The sequence below is a fragment of the Pan paniscus genome, chromosome X (genome assembly GCF_029289425.2).
Source record: "Pan paniscus chromosome X, NHGRI_mPanPan1-v2.0_pri, whole genome shotgun sequence".
Classification (NCBI taxonomy): domain Eukaryota; kingdom Metazoa; phylum Chordata; class Mammalia; order Primates; family Hominidae; genus Pan; species Pan paniscus.
The window spans coordinates 12,373,632-12,387,734 of record NC_073272.2 but is presented as its reverse complement, the minus strand read 5'-3'; the positions used below and the strand labels follow the sequence as shown (position 1 = coordinate 12,387,734).

Genomic DNA, 14,103 nt, shown 5'->3' with positions numbered 1-14,103 from the left:
TTTGCAATTAGCCGAGCATGTAGCCCAGTCTCTCAGTGTCACTTCGTGTTATGTATCAGCACAAGTGTACTATGTGAATCATTATCAATCTATTGCACAGGAAGACATAAGTAGCAAAAATAAGAGTGAGAACTCCCACTATAAAAAGTGAGAGTCTCAAAGGGGGGAAATGAGAGAAGAGAGACAGACCCTCTCATATTGTTTTATATTGTTTTATACTCAGAAAAGGAAAGAGAAGCAAAACTAAAGGCAGGTAGCCCGGCGCCTAGCAACCAGACGTGAAACCAAGGAACCAGACCTGAAACCAGGCCTGGGCCTGCCTGACCTAAGCCTGGTAGTTAAAATTCCACCCCTGACCTAGCAACTGATGTTATCTATAGATTATTGGAAGACATTGTAAAACTTCCCAGTCTGTTCTGTTTCACTCTAACCACCGGTGCATGAAGCCCCTGTCATGTACCCCCTACTTGCTCAATTGATCATGACCCTCTCACGTGGACCCCCCCCTTAGAGTTATGAGCCTTTAAAAGGGACAGGAATTGCTCTTTCAGGGAGCTTGGCTCTTGAGACAGGAGTCTTGCCGATGCCCCCAGCCAAATAAACCCCTTCCGTCTTTAACTCGGTGTCTGAGGAGTTTTGTCTGCGGCTCGTCCTGCTACACAATTTTCTCTGCGATTATTTTCCTTCTAACCCTTTCTTAAAGTGATGGGCTCTAAAAAATCATGATTCAGCTGCTATTGCAATTTTACCTAGCCAGTGAATTTATTTATTTTGAGATGCTTTTTGATATTATTGTCATTGTCAAATGACATTATGACATTTCAAAAGACATTGGCTGTCAGCCAGTGGGATCTAGTCTCAACTCATCTTTGGTGCTCACCGGTCATAAAGCTGTAGTCACATGTGTTTATTTCCCCCAGCACTCTTCCCTCATTTCCTTCCTTTCCTTCCTGAAATTTCCTCTTCCAGTGGTGCAAAAGCTGGTGAGTAAGTACTGACAAAACCAATGCCTCTTCCAATGTCTCTATTCATTTCCTTCCTGTCCATCCCTATAAGCTTAACTGTACATCCATGGTTATTTTCAACTTTGAGTTAACATCGTAGAATCAAACACTTAAGATATTCAGGTAATTCTGAATACCATATGCTATGGTTTGAATGTGTCTCCCAAAATTCGTTTGTTGGAAACTTAATCCCCAATGCAGCAGTACTGGGATGTGGGGCTTAATGGTAAAGCCCTTACGAATGGATTAATGCCGCTATTAAAAGGGTTTGTGGAAGTGGGTTCTTCCTCTCCTGCTCTTTTGCCATGTGAGGACATAGCATTCCTCCCTTCCAGAGGACACAGGCTTCAAGGTGCCATCTTGGAAACAGAGATACCAGGCCCCTAACCTGCTCTCTGTTCTTTTTTTTTTTTTTTTTTTAGATGGAGTCTCAGTCTGTCGCCCAGGCTGGAGTGCAGTGGTGTGATCTCTGCTCACTGCAACCTCTGCCGCCCGGGTTCAAGCAATTCTCCTGCCTCAGCCTCCCGAGTAGCTGGGATTACAGGCGTCTGCCACCGTGCCCAGCTAATTTTTGTATTTTTAGTAGAGACGGGGTTTCACCATCTTGGCCAGGCTGGTCTTGAACTCCTAATGTCGTGATCCACCTGCCTCAGCCTCCCAAAGTTCTGGGTTTACAGGCGTGAGCCACCGTACCTGGCCTAAATCGCTGTTCTTTATAAATTACTTAGTCTCAAGAATTCTGTTATAGCAGCACAAAATGGACTAAAACATCATGGTTCCTGCTTTTTTGGCTCACTAAGTGTTCGTGGCTTTTCTCTTTCAAAATTTTATTGCTAAAATAAATAAAGATGTCACTACTTTACAATAATTCATCACATTCCATTTTTTGGTAAGAAATAGTAAAAGTTGGATTTTTATGCCCTTGAAAAAGAACTCTATCCTTGACGCAATCTGAAACTAAGTATTTAACAACTTGAAAAATTAGATCACAACTCTCTGACCAAACACCAGAAAGTTTTATACTGAAATTCAGATACTCTTTGCTTGTTTATTGGCAGGGAAAAAGCCAAAATATCAAGAAAGCCAGCACAAATATGAGTAGTAATATCCCCTTAGCTAACATAGATTTGCACCACCCATCTACCTTCTATCATGTCATCCTTTTTATTTCTTTCATTTTATGTATGAGTCTTTGAAATGTTTGTGTTTTTAAAAACCTTTTATTTTTTTATTTCCTTCATTAAAATGTAAGCTCTCTAAGGGCAGGCCTTTGTGCTCATATTTACCACCAATTTGCTGCTGCCTAGAGCAGCTCCTGGCACACAGAATGACCTCAAAAAATACCAGTGGAATGAAAGAGTAATGAAAGAAATGACTCTTCTGGTTTTACTCCAAAAGAAGTAGTTCTAATTTTTTTTAATGCTTAAAGAAAGCCAAATGGATATACATATAGGATTTCCAGTGTCATAAAAGTAACAAAATTAGCTTACTCTTCCAAACTCTTATTAATATTTTTTAATAATAAAAAATTATAGAATGCTTCATGAATTTGTCATCCTTGCATTGGGGCCATGCTAATCTTTGTATCATTCCAGTTTTAGTCTATGTGCTGCTGAAACAAGCACCAAACTCTTAAAATTAGCTTAGGTTCAGAGTGAAGAGCTGAAGTTGCAGACCAGACCCAAGCTGTTTTGGGACTATGAAGGACATTAAGGGCTCTGTTTATTTGAGCAAAATCTATGGGTGAGGCTTACCTGCTTTCTGCCAATTTTCCTTGTACAACAGCTGATGTCAGAGGGTGGTTGGATAAGGAGCTTGGAGCTGTTGGTAAGGAAGTTCTTATCACTTTCTTGCAGGCTCCTTTTACCTCTAGTCTTCTATGACTCAAGGGTCATTCAGTGCCAAATGAAATTCTGCCTCTGTGGTAACTGCTAGAGAGTCCAGTGATGATCTGATTTCTAGTAACAACTATTGGCCATATCCCCAGGAGGAGATAGGAATTGTGTCTATTAGGAAATAATTTTCCATGGATCTATCACCTTTTTGTACCTCTTGTGAGCTGGAGCACTGAATGATTTTATTCCAGACTATTTCCCAGGATGTTTGTATAGCAAACAGTCTTGGGAGATAGAGGTAGTATCTCGCGCCAGGGGAGAAGGCAGGTTTGTTTGTTGTTCATTATATTAAAGACAATGTCTTCCTCCAGGGCAAAAGTTGGGCAGGCTAACTTGTAGTCCATTATAAAAGATTCAGATTCCCTAAGCTTGGAGTTGCTTAGTTATGATGCAAATCTCCTGAGTGTGCAAACATGGACCTAGGATGCTCCATAGGACTTCGAGAACAAGGGGAACCAACAGAACATGAAACACATACCATTTGAGTAAAAACAGCCTTTATCTTTGATTCAGGTGTCTTCTGCCAGCATTCATGAAACGAAACTGGCAAATAGCAAAAATCTGAAACATTTCACTGTTCTTGATAGTTTCACATGCTCCATCCATGCCAGGGTCCCTTATTTCCTGCAAAATAAAAAAATTCTGACAAAGAGTGCATATGGAACAGGGTGACCTTCACTGGGAAGCAGAAGTGAAGCCCGAAGTTCATGGTGGGAGATCAGTGGTAATGAACAGAGGTATGTCATAGTGTAGGAAACAGATGAAATTGCCAATGTGAAGATAAGTCATTAGTGTTAAGAATAAAAATGCTAGTTCATTTCACATTCACATACTGTTTGTTCACATAAGATGCTCCATAAATGTTATTGAATAAATGGATTTATATCCTTCTTGCTTGCAAAAATGGTATGAAGAGGTTTCCAGTAAAAAACACAGATAATGAATTTATTCAAAGAAGAGTGGGAAGAGGTGATTCAGGACAAGAAGGGAAGAAGGACCCCAACCCCCCATCCCCTACCACCCTGTCCTTCCATAAGAGTGAGAATTTTGTCAGGCATTTTAAAAAGTTCACCTCACTAATCCTCAAAGGACCCTTAAGATTGCTCTCAGATAAGGAAACTGCATAGAAGATAGGAAGAGCATCTGTGAGTATAAGATATGTACAGTATCTGGCTCCGATCTGCCTTTGCAAGGAAATGGCAGAGCCAGGATTTGAACTCAGGTTATCTGGCTTCAAAGTACTACATGTTTTTTGTTTGTTTGTCTGTTTGTTTTTTGTTATGTTTTGTTTTATATGACTGAGTTTTTTTACTCTATCACCCAGGCTGGAGTGCAGTGGCGCAATCTCGGTTCACTGCAACCTCCGCCTCCTAGGTTCAAGTGATTCTCTTGCCTCAGCCTCCCGAGTAGCTGGGATTACAGGCACCCGCCACCATGACCAGCTAATTTTTCTATTTTTAGTAGAGATGAGGTTTCACTACGTTGGCCAGGCTGGTCTCGAACTCCTGACCTCAGGCGATCCGCCTGCCTCGGCCTCCCACAGTGCTGGGATTACAGGCGTGAGCCACTGCGCCCGACCTCTACATGTTTTTTTTGTTTTTTTTTGTTTTTTTTTTACAGGACACCACATCGACAGTGTCAGCCCAAAACTAGACCAAGAACACTTGGGCACACTGAGCTTAGGGCTTAGCCCAAAGTTTTCTGAAAGCATGCCAGAGGGAAAGCTGGATGAAATGCTTTGGTAAAGAAGAAAGCACATCAGCTCATCACTCATCTGACAATAGAAAGGACTGATCAGGAAGCGAGGAAAAGGAGAATAGTGGCAGAACATAGAAAAGAGAAAAAAAAAGACTGAAATTTTTAATGGAGCGCAAAATCAGACTTTTTTTTACTTTTTTGAACTTCTTTAGAGACTACAATAATAATTCTTATGTGATAAGTCCAATAAGCTATGATGATGTTTTATTAAATGTACCATCATACTAGCAGCTTTTGCGGAATTTGCATCAGAAGAAAAGTATAAGATATTACCACCATGACTTGGCAAAAGCGGTATACTATATTAATGTTAGCCACTTAGTTGCTGTCATTGTTTCTCAGCACAGTACCCATTGCCTAGTTTCCCTGGGAGTTCTTGAAAGCTCTATTGAAAAGTTATATTTAAAGTGTAAGTTAGTGTGTGCTGTGAATGGAGAGAAAATTGTTTTTCTTTTTGTAAAAAATACACTTTCCTTGGGACTATATACTAAGTTAGCTCAGTTATTTGACAGAACCAGTATTTTATTTTACAAAGAGAAAAACATAGATCTAGAAATTTCCAGAAGCAGATCACTGGTTGAAAGGGCGGGGCGGGGGGGCGTGTGATTGAATGTGATTTGAAGGCAGTTTTAATTTTATGACACTTTACAGTGTGTGTGTGTGTGTGTGTGTGTGTGTGTGTGTATGTATGTGTTTTAATGATAACCTAATTTTATTGTCCCAGACTTAAAGATCTGTGCCACCTGGAGAAACTACAGTTCATCCATTAGCATGTAAATCTGTTAAGAGTATTTTTGCTTGAATTTCTCCGAGAAGGCTCCCGGCTTTGTTCTGTACAGACACACAGTCCCGACGCTGTTCTTAATATCCTGTTTTCATTTGTCAGCGCTGTTGTCCTTTTCATTGCCATGTTCCCATCATTCCTCTTCTTTCATGTGGTGCTTTACAATAACATTCAGAACAAAAGAGTCACTCCTCTTTCTGTTGCCTTTAAAAAAAAAAAAAAAAGACTTCTTCCCCTGACTGCAGAGCTTCAGTGATCAGGGGAAATGTTTAAAGCATGTTATTCGTAATAGTTAACCAGGAGTTGTGAATAAGGGTTCGTTTTCCTTACTTTTTAAGATCACGAGGTAGCTTCAGGGTATTGTGAGCAAAAGGTTTTTGTGTGTGGCTGACTTTGAAGTTGAGGGAAAAGCGATTTTCTTTGAGAAAAGGAGGCATCATATTTGAGAGAATTTCCAATCTGCTCACACAATGGGAATCAGTTACTCTATAACATCGTCATTACCTCCATGAGTCACGAGACTAGTATTTGTTCTTGTCTTTGAACTTAAGCTTTCCAGTGTTCAGAGAACAATTGTGAAATGTTGCATTGGCCATCATCAATAACTATTTTGCTCCTGGTTGGTAATAATTGGGAAGGGGAGGGTGTGTACTTTCTCTGCCTTCTAGGAGAGTATTATATAAATAAAGTAAGAAAAAGTTTCCCCAAGCAGCAAGCTTTTCTCCAGGGCACAATCTATTATACTTGCTGCAAAAATCCCACTTGACTGGTCTTTCAGAGAATAGATCACTTGCGTCATTTTGCTCATTTCCAGGTGACCTTTTGCAGATATAAGCAGGCAGTTGTTTTTAAATAAACATTATCTACAGGTTTCTGTTTCTGCACTGAGGAAGGAATGTTTCTGTAATGCAGAAGGGATGCTATGACTGAGGGGTTTGTGAAGAGTGAATTCTAACCAGTCTCAAATAATTCTGAAAAGGTGCTTTTGTATATGTATATGTGTACTTATGTATACATGCACATTGTATATAACTACAAAAACTAATTCCATTATGGACATATATAGGACTTTATACAGACATAGTTATATGAATATATATAGAAATACCTATCAAACTATAAATACATTTGAGAAAGCATTCAGGGACAGCAGTGTTAAATGCTTTTCATCTGTGACTGGTTTCACAGAAATTAGTGACTTCCATTTCTGCTACCACCACGCTGTTGGTCTGTTCACCAGGAGGGTTGATTTAGACTTCTGCCAGGAGACTAGGTGTGGCCATCTCTCACCCTCTTCCTCTCTGTCCAGTCTGCTATCATTTGCCTTCAGAACCAAATTCTTGCATGATACCCAGTACAGCATAGACCTGGAAAACATCAGTCATTTTCAATATAATGTAAAATAGGTTCTGTGTGCCTTTAAAACTAAATGCTTTATTTCTTAAACTGTAAAAGACATGAAATGTCTGAGACACTCAGATAGTGGGAAATTTCATCTGCAAGTTGTTAGATTATGCCCTTTAGAAGATTATAATTTTTTTTGTTGTTTATCATTTTCTCTTGGGGGGTGGAGTAAATATTTCTTTCCTGATGTTTCAACTTCAGATGTTCAGGCTAATTTTCCACTACAGTGCCAAAATAGGGAAAAGTTAGGCCTGTAGAATTTTGACAATTTAAATGTTGTTTTAACAAAAGCCATGTCTTGATGAAAAGTTCTTTAGAATTCTACTTGATTATCTATGTGTGTCTCTTCCGAGGACAATGAGAACTTCTTAAGGAAGTCATCTATATGTGAAATTGAGTAATCCTTTTATTCATTGTTAAAAGACAAATGAAGTTATAATTTGGAGAGACATAAGCCAAAAAAATCTATGTTTGCATTTTTATGTCCTAACATGTGAAGCATGCTTTGATTTACTGTGAAGTGTTGCAATGGCAATAAAGTAGATGTTGAGACGTGCAGACTGGGCAGCCTGAGGAAGCAGTTCTTGCCTCTGCTTCCCCTTTATCATGAATGTTCCTTAAACACCTTTGGTGGAGTCCAAATGTCTGGATTATGAATTGAATTGTGCAAGATTCTTTTTTTAAACACTTTCCTGATGATTTACTTTACTTGCAGTTTCTTGTCTTGCATGGTGATAAGCAATATCCTTCAAAGAACTGCAGCGCAGGACTTTTTTTTTTTTTTTTCTTTTAGGAAGACTACTTCCGCTTCCTCCTTTAGTCAATCAAATTTTAAAAGATTACTTCTTTCCATTCTCAGTTCACCCTTTCTTTGCCATTCTGGAGACTGAAATTTTGGACACCCGTCACAGATTTGCTATTATATATATACCGTGTATGTAATATTAAATATATATATATATACACACACATGATGTTTTTATATATGTGTGTACATAATGTATGCATACGTGTGTATGTGAAACCTGTGTGTATATACATATATTTTAAATTGTTTATCAGGATGATAGATTGGTATTTAGGTCACTATTTTTGGAAGAAATAAATGACTGTTCTTTGTGTCTGTACTGGAGATTGTTCTTCCTGATATAACTTTGAAGAAAACTTCTTCCAGACATTATACATTAATTCAGAAGATAAAGGCACAAAATAATGTGTATATTATTTTTTTAAATGAACAAGCCAGCATGCAGAGCATAATGTGATCATGTGCTCAGTAGGACACTGAAAGGCCCCAAAGGCAAATGAGTCTAGTGCCTGTTCCCAGCCCCAGGAGCTGGGCAGGACGGCTCCTGTTGGTGGCATTGAAAGCTAGCCTTCAGCCTTCTGCCACAGGACAGTGTCTCATTCGGCCAAGCTGCTGCTGGTCCCTGTAAGGAATGAGAGTACAGATCCCGTTGCCAAGTCCTCATTTGTTTGGACCAGGCAGTGGGTGTTGAGCTGACCTGAGCTACCTTTCCATTTGGGTTCAGTTGAACATTGAGTAGGCCAGAGGATAGGGAAGTTGTGGCGGGGGCCGTGGAAAAGGCAGTTGATTCTTCAACTCGGGCAACCCTGGCGGAGTGGATGAGGTGGAGCTGGCCTTCCTGGAATTGTTGGACCGATTTTCCTGTTGTGTTTCACTGTTGACGCACTCACAGACACACAGGACCGCTCCAGCACTGCCTGCCACCCACCGTCTGGTCTCGGTGGCCTGTCTATCATTTCGTGGGTCCCCATCCTCTGCCTACGGCGATGTTTCTTCAAAAAGAACTAGTGTGCAGTCCATTGGTGGGTATTCAAGGTGATCTCTTTGTCAGAATCTAGAGAGGTGCTCAAAGAACTATTAAGGACCAATGTACTAGTTCCTGTTTTTAACCTGTTTATCAGTCTTTCAATTGAACAAATTGGATTTCTGAAACTGCTGAGGGGTTTTCTGCACTATTAGGACAGAACAGGATAGGGTAGTTGTTCCTCCAGGAATCTGGGTTGTTCTTTTGCATTGCCATTTGTCTTTGTGCTTGTCTGCTTGTATAAATGAACCTCGAGAAGGAGTGTTTAAGTATTCTGTTAAGTAAATTTGGAAAACTAGGTTTCAATTAAAATAACCAGACAGTGTGACCCAGCTTCCATTTCCCCTTAATTTTGATCATTAAAGCCTTCATATCCCCACAGACATCTGCCATGCTTCGAAGTGATTCTTCTCAGGAATGTTCATTCATTATTAATCAGGTTGCATGGTCAGGCGAGTATGTGATTATTTTAAAGAATGTCCTAGAGATCCAGTTACTAAGAATGAGCATGTTATAGGCAGATGTGAAAGTACAGAAAAGATTTGGTTAACAGTTTAATTTGATTTGCATGAATTCCACCAGGTGGGTGTTTGGCGAAATTGAAAGTCTTCCCTGGTTCTCACTTCAGATATGAGGTAAAATAATAATAATAATAATAATAATAATTTCAGCACTTCTTAAAGAAGAAATGTCAAGTTATTCAAAATATCTATTGTATTAATTATTTTAAAACTTGAGGCCAGCATCTCAGTGCTCATCTGCTTGTCACTTTTTTTTTTCAAACAGTCCCTCTGGTCCCCTACAATTTGCTTGGCAGAAATTCTTAGTTGTCTGTTACTGGTTGAGCAAATGAATTTGAGTGCGCTGACATTTGGAGGCTAAATGCAGTGATAATTCAGAGTAACATTCTTTACCTATAAAATGTTACTGGATCACCTTTTTTCACCTGTTCTTACTTGATGTATTATTTATACTGTTGTTTTTAAGAACCACTTTGCGTTTGTACTGAAACAGCCTACATTATGCTATCAATTTCCAGTCTTTCAGAATGCAGTTAAATCCAACTGGATCCCCTTCTCCCCTTTTTCCATCAGTTCATGGCCCTGTTTTACTGTGCCTTTACTAACCCACCTGCTTCTCAAATTGGCCAGAGTACTAATCAGTAAAGTAACATTTGGGTAGTGTCTTTATTCGGTGGTCTTTATCACTCAAAGTCAAATACTAAACGGCATAATTGAATATGCAGATGCTGAGTGCTTGTATTATGTTATTCAAAATACCCTATGATGAATTCATCTTGGATGTAGCAGCCAGTTTTTATTGAGTTTGTGTTAGACAAGTTTTTGAGTTGAGAAATTATGCTTATTTAAGATGAGAGCAAGTCCCTTCTGAGTTGGGTCCCCATTGCAATCTGCCTCCCAAACTCAGGTTGATTTCCAGTGTTTCACACTTCAGTAGTTTTGAGTCCTCTGAAAGTCGATATTTCTGCTTGTCCAAGATAGAAACATCACTCTGCAGTCTTTAAAAAATATTTCACCTATAGTTCTATAATAAAGATAATCTCATAGCAAAAATCCAAACAGCAATAGTCAACTAAATCTAATTACCCAGGTGAATAGGGGTTAAGAGGAGTGGACAATCAAGTAAATTGACTTGATTTCGTTTCTGAAATTTAGGACTCTCAAATAATTCATTTGTACATTTTCAATGCTATTTGTTGTTTGAAATACTTATAGGAGCTTCCTGTACTGAAACCATTTTCGTGTGGCTAGCTGTAACATCGTGCAATTTTAACAGTGTGTTTGTCATCCCAGTTATGTTTTGGTAAATTTAACAATAAACTTAGTCTCTATAGTCCAGAGGATATTTGGAAAAGAACTAGAGGAAGTGCCCTGGGAATCATCTGGGCAGTGGCTGACAGCCACGTGGTATTAACGATTAATCACAGGCCACCCAGTGTTGGCATACAAGTTTATTCCTTGGTCTAATGACTCACTAATTTCCCTGGTAGTGAAGGCTTTAGAGTTGTACAAAGTGAGGGGCTGGAAGTAAAATTATTGATAGAATTGATAGAATTGCATGTTCTTTTTCTTATACTCCAAATTAGAAAAATAATTGTATTTCATGGAGTATGCAGACATAACCTAGAATACTTGTAGGAAAGCATTGAGAGGTGGGTTTACCTTATCATTAAAAATGTCAATGCCTCCATTAAGGGAAATTTGGGATAAAAATTATGGATGATGTGCTGATGATGGGCGATCTCCTTATTCTAATGGATGCTGTAACAAGTTAGCACAAACCTGATGGTGTTAAACAATGCAAATTCATTATCTTACATTTCTAGAGTCAGAAGTCTGACACAGGTCTCACTGGGCTAAGAGTAAGGTATCTTTAGGGCTGTATTCCTTTTGGGGGCCCTTGGGGAGAATTCATTTCCTTGCCTTTTCCAGCTTCTAGCCTGCATTCCTTGGCTTGTGGCCCCTTCCTCCATCTTCAAGGCCAGGCATGGCTGGTCGAGTCTTTGTCATATCTCATCATTCTGACTCTGACTCTTCTTCCTGCCACTTCCACGTTTAAAGAGCCTTGTGATTCCTTTGGGTCCACTTAGATGATCCATGCTGCTCTCCCCATCTCAAGGTCAGCTACTTAGCAATCTTAATTATATCAGCAACAGTCAGTCCCCTTTGCTCTATAACCTAAAATATTCACAAGCTCTGAGGAGGAGGCTGTGGATATCTTTGGGGACCATAATTGTGCCTCCCCCAAAGAGGGAGGAGTAGAAACTGTGGTGTCTGCTGTCTGGTGACCAGGAGAACAGAAGCCCTGTGAGGAGACACCAGGAGCCCTGTAGAGAAGACAAAGACAGGCTCATGAGGGAAGAGGATAAATCCCACATGATGTGCATTCCAAGTCTGAGGCACTTGCAGTACATGAAGCAAAGAACTGTCAGTGCTAAACTGGGTTCCAGAAAGGGGTTCTCGACCATCTTGGGATACAAGCCTAGCAGTCATTCTCAGAGAGGCAGTACATGAAACAAACAAAAAACTGGATGGCCCTGTCAAAGGAACCATAGACCATCAGAAAACACGTAGGCTTTGATTAGCAAGAGGTAGAATTCAGCAGTGGTTAGACAGAGGAAAACTAGAAAAGTACAGTTTCAGTGACATACAGTGATGTGGTTTGTTTGTCCCCACCAAAACTCATGTTGAAATGTAATCCCCAATGTGGTGGCATTGGGAGGAGGGGCCTAGTGGGAGATGTCTGGGTCATGGGGATGGATCCTTCACAAATCGCTTGATGCCCTTCTTGAGGTAGTCAGTTCTTGCTCTCATGGAGACTAGATTGGTTCTCACAGGAGTGGATTAGTTCCCATGAGAATGGAGTTGTTATAAAGCAAAGTTCCTTCTCTTGAGCAGATGCCAGTACCATGCTTCTTGTACTTCCCAGCCTGTGGAGCCACGAGCTAAATAAACCTCTTTTGTTTATAAATCGCCCAGCCTCAGGTATTCTGTTATAGCAACACAAAATGGACTAAGATACATATTATGAGAGAGGAAAGGAAAGGAAGAAGAGGGAGGTGTGAAAACATTTACATCATTATTTTCCAGCAAAACATCTACTTATTAATTTTCCATTTTAAAGAAGTACTTTCCTCATAAGTCTTGAATCTATAAGAAAGTTTTTTCAAAAGATGTATCCAATGCCTCCCACAATGTGGGGCTTCACTGTAATCTGTCACTGAAGACTCTCCTGCCTAGGGGAGTGATTAGAGTGAGTGCTAGAGGGACTGTAGGGAACATCTGTGGACACTCACCCATGGATACGCAGACAGCTAATAAGTAGCAGAACTGCAGGATGTCTTAGATTATCCCGTCACCTGTCCAGCTCTCTCCCCTTTCATTCATTATTCTGTGCTGTGTTCTAGATGTTTAAACCATGGACAGGCAGAGGTGTGAGCTGTGATTTGTTGCCATTCCCAGTTTGTTGCAAGGGACTCTCAAGATTATCTAGATCCTCTTCTCAATGAGGACCAATCTGCCCATTCACAAAAATGTTAAGCTATAGGATTTCCTGACAACAATATGCATGTGTGATTTCCTTTTATTGAAGTAGAAACGAAGAAGTTTTTTTTTTTTTTTTTGAGGCATGGAAATTACATTATGACAGTTAAGAAAAGGCAAAAGCTGCTGTTTTATGATATTGGGGTTTTTGTTGTTGTTGTTGTTGTTTGTTTGTTTTGAGACAGAGTCTTGCTCTGTTGCCCAGGCTGGAGTGCAGTGGCATGATTTCAGCTCACTGCAACCTCTGCCTCCTGGGTTCAAGTGATTCTCCTGCCTCAGCCTCCCGAGTAGATGGAATCACAGGCGCACGCCACCACACCCAGCTAATTTTTTGTATTTTTAGTAGAGACGGGGTTTCACCACGTTGGCCAGGCTGGTCTCGAACTCCTGACCTCAAGCGATTCACCCACCTTGGCCTCCCAAAGTGCTGGGATTACAGGTGTGGGCCACCATGCCCGGCCTGATATTGTTATTAATGATATAAATAACAACGTAAGCTATATATATATGTGTGTGTGTGTGTGTATTAGATACATATAGAGAGAGAGAGAGAGAGAAAGGGAGAGAGGAAGAGAGAGAGAGAGAGAGTCAAAAGAAAGATAACATTTTGCATAAAATTCCCACCCATGTACCACTATCTGCTTGGTGAATCCCTGTTCATCTTTTAAAACCCACTTCATACTTTACCTCCTTCAGGAAGCTTCTCCCTGTCTCCTCTCCCCCTATATAGAGTTGATTATTCCCTGTCTGTCTTTGGCATGCATCTTTTTTTATGTTGCATTACACCTTGTTCATTTTTTTTTCTCGATATGGGCTCACTCTGTTGCCCAGGCTGTAGTGCATTGGCATGATCACGGTTTATTGCAGCCTCAGCCTCCCAAGTATCTGTGACCACAGGCATGTGCCACCACTCCTGGCTAATTTTTTTATTTTTATTTTTTGGTAGAGATAGGGTCTCACTATGTTGCCCAGGCTGGTCTCAAACTCCTGGGATCAAGTGATCATCCCACTTTAGCCTCCCAAAGTGCTGGGATTACAGGCATGAGCCACCACACCTGGCCTTGTTCATATTTTCTCTATCTTGGAATGAACCATAAGATCATGGAGACAGGGGCCAGCTGTTACCAGTACTTGTCTCAGGACCAAGTACATAGATGAACTTAAGTATTTGGTGAAAGAATGAATGGCAAAAAAAAAAAAAAAAAAAGGAATGAATGGCATTTTAATTTCTCCAAAAAGATATTTTAAAGAAAGCTAGAAAATAAACCATACTAAGTTTCTTTTAGAAGAAGGAATGGAATGAGTACAAATAAGATACTGTAGAGTCATTTAACAAAAATGCTATCTATGCCATTGTAAAAT

The 14,103-nt window shown here is 40.0% G+C and overlaps 1 protein-coding gene and 1 pseudogene across 9 annotated transcripts in view; one reads left to right on the top strand and one right to left on the bottom strand.

Annotated features, from left to right (window-relative positions):
• Window positions 1–14,103, top strand: part of MID1 (midline 1) — a 388,014-nt gene that overhangs the window by 248,077 nt on the left and 125,834 nt on the right. Inside the window, exon 1 of one of the 9 annotated variants that reach the window (XM_003811941.5) lies at window positions 8,541–8,675. The exons of the other annotated variants lie outside the window; for them this stretch is intronic. The gene's annotated coding sequence lies outside the window, so the exon portion shown is untranslated. Of the gene's footprint in view, window positions 1–8,540; window positions 8,676–14,103 lie in introns of those variants that run through there. 9 annotated transcript variants of the gene reach the window in all.
• Window positions 2,530–2,629, bottom strand: LOC112438545 (U6 spliceosomal RNA; annotated as a pseudogene).